The sequence below is a fragment of the Pongo pygmaeus genome, chromosome 19 (assembly GCF_028885625.2).
Source record: "Pongo pygmaeus isolate AG05252 chromosome 19, NHGRI_mPonPyg2-v2.0_pri, whole genome shotgun sequence".
NCBI lineage: Eukaryota > Metazoa > Chordata > Mammalia > Primates > Hominidae > Pongo > Pongo pygmaeus.
This window is the reverse complement of record NC_072392.2, coordinates 59152944-59158898: the sequence shown is the minus strand read 5'-3', so window position 1 is coordinate 59158898 and position 5955 is coordinate 59152944. Positions and strand designations below refer to the sequence as shown.

The 5955-nt window shown below is 39.2% G+C and overlaps 1 non-coding gene across 1 annotated transcript; it reads right to left on the bottom strand.

Moving 5' to 3' along the window:
* Positions 1-2828: 2828 nt before the first annotated feature.
* On the bottom strand, positions 2829-2969 carry LOC129018423 (U4 spliceosomal RNA). Its single transcript, XR_008495256.1, has one exon. It is a non-coding gene; the product is annotated as a U4 spliceosomal RNA (small nuclear RNA).
* Positions 2970-5955: the final 2986 nt, after the last annotated feature.

Genomic DNA, 5955 nt, shown 5'->3' with positions numbered 1-5955 from the left:
TGACAGAGCAAGACCCTGTCTCAAAAAACAAAACAAAATGATTTATATAGTTTTGTTTTATATGTATAACTTATAAATATATATATTTATAAGCATGTGTGTGTGTATACATATATATATACACCAAAATATGAAGCCTGTACTCATATACCAAAATATGAAGCCTGTACTCATATACCAAAATACGAAGCCTGTACTCAAGAGGTCTGCGTAATTAGACAGATTGTCCTTTAGGGGCACTAAAAGTATTAAATGATTTGCCTTGGCTTTCATTTGTGCCAAACTTGCTAGTTATGTAATTGACAACTCAACTGGTTAAGGCTTCTCTGTGTAACTTCTAAAAGAATGCATTTGTCTACCTAAAGAAAGAAACTGAGGCAAAATTAATATAGTTTGTTTGGGCCAAGGTTGAGGACTGCAGCCTGGAAACACTTCGTAGTTTTGTTGGGAAGTGCTCCAGAGAATAAAGGAGAGGCTTACGTTTTTTTTTTTTTTAATTTTTATTTTATTTATTTATTTATTTATTTATTTTTTGAGACGGAGTTTCGCTGTTGTTGCCCACGCTGGAGTGCAATGGCGCGATCTCCGGCTCACCGCAACCTCCGCCTCCTGGGTTCAAGTAATTCTCCTGCCTCAGCCTCCCGAGCAGCTGGGATTACAGGCCTGTGCCACCACACCCGGCTAATTTTGTATTTTTAGTAGAGACGGGGTTTCTCCATGTTGGTCAAGGTGGTCTCGAACTCCCAACCTCAGGTGATCCGCCCACCTCAGCCTCCCAAAGTGCTGGGATTACAGGAGTAAGCCACCACGCCCGGCTGAGGCTTACGTTTTTAAAGAAAAAATAATGAATCAGGAGAGGGAGTGATTACAGAAGTCGTTTGTGAGGAATTTTCTTTTTTTTATTTTTTATTTTTTATTTTTTGGAGACAGAGTCTTGCTCTGTTTCCCAGACTGGAGTGCAGTGGCACAATCTTGGCTCACTGCTACCTTGTGATGAATTTTCATTGGTTTACAGAAATAATATTGATTAACGATTGGCAATATACATTGCTGAACTATAGAGTATGAGTTATGGTGTCCAGTGTATGGCATTGTTAGGTTTATTTATAGCTACTTGGGGTCAGTAAATCTAGAGCCCACATAGCAAATAGCTTCATGAAGTGATGACCTAACTCAAGGGGGAGTGAAGCGTGACTCTTGTTACATTTCAGTGCTCTGGGCCTGATAATTTAAAGCAGGGCTTGCATTTCTCAGATAAAAAGTTTCTTTTCTTTCTCACGTTGCAGATTCCATCTGTATGATTTTTTTTTTTTTTTTTTTGAGATGGCGTCTTGCTGTGTCGCCCAGCCTGGAGTGCAGCGGCACGATCTCGGCTCACTGCAACCTCTGCCCCCTTGGGTTCAAGCAATTCGCCTGCCTCAGCCTCCCTAGTATCTGGGATTACAGGTACCCGCCACCACGCCCAGATAATTTTTGTATTTTTAATAGAGACAGGGTTTCGCCATGTTGGCCAGGCTGGTCTCGAACTCCTGACCTCAAGTCATCTGCCCACCTCGGCCTCCCAAAGTGCTGAGATTACAGGCATGAGCCACTGTGCTCAGCCCATCTATATGATTTTTTAAGTCACTTAATGCTCTCTCATTTAAGGGGTCTTTTATTGCCTTCCAGATGCAACCTTTCTTCATTAAAAAAAATAGTCTGGGCAACATGGTGAAACTCCATCTCTACAAAAACATACAAAAATTAGCCCAGCATGGTGGCGGGCGCCTGTAGTTCCAGCTACTCAGGAGGCTGAGGTGGGAGAATCGCTTGAGCCCAGGAGGCAGAGGTCACAGTGAGCCAAGATCACTCCACTGCACTCCAGCACAGGTGAAAGAGTGAGATCCCATTTCAAAAACAAATAAATAAAAATAAAAATTAAAAATATATTGCTTTTAAATCCTTCATTGGACAAGGATGCAATAGACTTCTTGCAGGCCTTCTTTTTGCCAGTGCGGGCTGCCAATTATATGAATATAGGTCTAAGGATGCTAGAGAAGGAATTTTCAGCATTATACCATTCAAGCAAATGTTCAATGTCCAACCAAATAGCTAATTCTATATGGGACAAAAATAGATGGAAATGTGTTATTTGTAGTTCAGCTTGTGCTTGCTTTTTAAAAAAACTTAGCAAAGAACTGATTTCATTTTTATATCCTGCTCTATTCTCTACAGTGACTTAAAAATACAATATAGAAACTTTAAAAATAGAATTTGTTATTCCCAGTGGCCCAAAAGGGATATTTAAAAGCACCTAAAAGCAAAATATAATGTAATTCATTGTAGTGCTGCTTTTAGTGTAACTTGGGGCTTTTAAAAAAAGATACATACTGGTTTTTTTTTCTGATTATAAAAGATGTCTATTGTGAAAAAGTGTTTAAATTTATGAAATAAAAATCATCAGTAATCCCCAAACCAAAGATAATCCCTATTGACATTTTGGGATATTTCCTTTCATCTTTTTTTTCTAGGGACAGGGCCAGTTGCAAGGGTGTACAACCTGTGCAGTCAGTCATGCAGGGCCCCTATTCAGAAGTGTCCCACACTTGATTTGAGGTTCTGTTGTTGCTTTCTTAAAATTCTTAATAATTTTGAACTGAATTTTCATTTTGCACTGGGCCCTGCAAATTACACAGTCAGTTCTGTCTGCAGATGATGCACACACACATACTAATTATATATATAATAACATATATGTAAGATATATTATATATAATATGTACATTATATGTATAATCTGTGTCATTAAAATTCTTTGTAAATGTTATTTTTTTCTTTTTTTTGTTCAGTCTCCACAAAGACTGTCAAAAATTGCGAATGCCAACTATATTTCAAGTCGTTATGGCGGGGTATTGGGAAAAGTTTTCAATTAGCAATAATCGCACCTCGGATAAACCTCATTGGCTACAATACTGGCACTGCACAAAGCTGTAAATGTTATGTTTAATACTTACTATTTCATCATATGGAAACACAATCATTTATTTAACTATGCCCCTATTTCGTCTTAAATTTTAAATTTTTTAAATTTTGTTTTAAATTTTGTACTGTTATAAATAATGATATGAAAAATCTTTTTACGTTAATTAAAAATATATTTCTGATTATTTCCTTAAAATAACATCCCATACATAAAACTGAAGGGATAAAGGGATATTAACATTGTTGGACCTTTGTATTTAAATTGCCAGATAGCATTCCAGATATATTAATATTATCAGCAGAATGTAAGAAATTCTCTTTTCATACTCTTGGTGGCAAAGAATATTATAATTTTAAAATATTTGGTAATTGAGTAAGTCAATATATTATCCAATTACTTTAATTTCCATTTATTTGACTACCAGTAAAGAAGGTTTTAAAATATACATTTTATTAGTCATTTTTATTTCTTCTTGAAATTGTCCTTAGACTCTAAACTCCTCAACATGATTTTTAAGGCACTTGGTGTCCTACCACTCTGGGTTCATCTTCTACCACTCCTCTCCTTCCCATTCCCCACCCTATTCTAAGCTCTAGCCATGCTTAATTTTATTTAATATCTATAATTTGTCATGCTTTCTCTTGCTTCTGGCAATGTAAACATTCTACATACTATTTCTGGATGTCTTTTTCAATATCTCTTGTCTGGTTAATTTCTATTTGTCCTCCAGGTCTCAGCTTAAACATCCCTTCTCCAGAAAGCCTCCCCCACCCCTAGATTAGGTTGAGTGCCCTGCTGGGAGCTCCCAAATCATCCTGTATTATTATTATTATTTCTTCTTCTTCCTCTTCTTTCTTCTTCTTCTTCTTCTTCTTCTTCTTCTTCTTCTTCTTCTTCTTCCTCTTCCTCTTCCTCTTCTTCTTCTTCTTCTCCTTCTCCTTCTCCTTCTTCTTCTTCCTCTTCTTCCCTTTCTTCTTCTTCTTCTTTTTCCTCCTCTTCCTTCTTCTTTCTCCTTCTTCTTGTTCTTCTTCTTCTTTCTTCTTCCCCTTCTCCTTCTTCTAGTACATATTTAATTTTGAAATGATTTTAGTTTTAAAGAAGAGCTACAAAGATGGTACACAGAGTTCCCATGTACCCTTCATCCAGCTTACCCAGTGTTAACATGTTACATAGCCATGGTACCATGATCAAAACTAAGTTATGAACACAGTTATGATACTATTAACTACAGACTTTATTCAGATTTCACTAATTTTTTTCACTGATGTCCCTTTTCTGTTCTAGGATCTAATCCTGGATAGCATATTGCATTTAGTTATCCTGTCTCCTTAGTCTCCTGTACTTCATATCTTATAGTGCTTAATGTATTTTATTATAATTTCCTCCCATTCTAGAATATAAGCTCTGTGAGAGTAAGGGCTGTTTTTTAAATTTTTCATTTATTTTTATTTTTAACCATTGCAACCTCAGCTCTTACAGTTGTACAGTGTCCATAGTAAGCAGGTGGTTTGTATGACTGAATAGAAAGCAGGATTTTTCCTTAAAGAGTTTCTCAGAAAAAAGGGCAACACCTTCCATTTAAGTTCTTAACGAAATATCCTATATTATGTTACGTTCTCTCAATTTTTTTATTTAGAGCAATACAGTACTGTTCAAGGAACACACATTAGCCTGAAATGACCTCATAGAATGCATGGATGCTTGTAGACAGCATCTATTGGAATCAGTAAAAAATGGAGACAAAGACATTTAAAAACTTTTAGTAATCTGTGTTTTGGGGGCTGTGACCTCACAGAGGAAAGGGCTGGACGTCCTTGTGAACAGGTTTGTTTGTTTGGTTGGTTGGTTGGTTGGGTTTTTTTGAGACGGAGTTTCGCTCTTGTTGCCCAGGCTCGAGTTCAATGGTGCGATCTTGGCTCACTACAACCTCCACCTCCCAGGTTCAAGCGATTCTCCTGCCTCAGTCTCCCAAGTAGCTGGGATTACAGGCATGTGCAGCCATGCCCAGTTAATTTTGTATTTTTAGTAGAGACGGTTTTCACTATGTTGATCAGGCTGGTCTTGAACTCCTGACCTCAGGTGACCCGCCCATCTCGGCCTCCCAAAGTGCTGGGATTACCAGCGTGAGCCACCATGCCCAGCCCTAAACAAGTTTTAAAGTAGAGGGGGAGCCAGGCATGGTGGCTCATGCCTGTAATCCAAGCATTTTGGGAGGCCAAGGCTGGCGGATCATTTGAGGCCAGGAGTTTGAGACCAGCCTGGTGAACATGGCGAAACCTCATCTCTACTGAAAATACAAAAATTAGCTGGGCGTGGCATGTGCCTGTAGTCCCAGCTACACAGGAGGCTGAGGCACGAGAACCACTTGAACCCGGGAAGCGGAGGTTTCAGTAAGCCAAGATCGTGCCACTGCACTCCAGCCTGGGAGCCTCCAAAACAAACAAAACAACAACAACAAACACAAAGTAAATGGGGGAATGGTGGGAAAGAGATGGAAGCTGAAGAACAATGCTGATTATAAAGTTCACTTCAAAAGCAATTCTGCTAAGTAAGTGGCTTACTTCCCTGGTCAAAACAACTGTTATCTCTTGCCTGAAACTGCTGCAACAGCCTTCCAAATGGTGTCTCCGAACCCCTCTTATCTATCTACAATCTTTTCTCCATGAACATTCAGAGTGATCTTTTTTTTTTTGAGACAGAGTCTCGCTCTGTCGCCCAGGCTGGGGTGCAGCGGTGCGATCTCGGCTCACGGCAAGCTCCGCCTCCCGGGTTCATGCCATTCTCCTGCCTCAGCCTCTCGAGTAGCTGGGACTACAGGTGCCCGCCACCACGCCCACTTAATTTTTTGTATTTTTAGTAGAGACGGGGTTTCACCATTTTAGCCAGGATGGTCTCGATCTCCTGACCTCGTTATCCGCCCGCCTCGGCCTCCCAAAGTACTGGGATTACAGGTGTGAGCCACTGCACCCCGCCAGAGTGATCATTTCAAAATT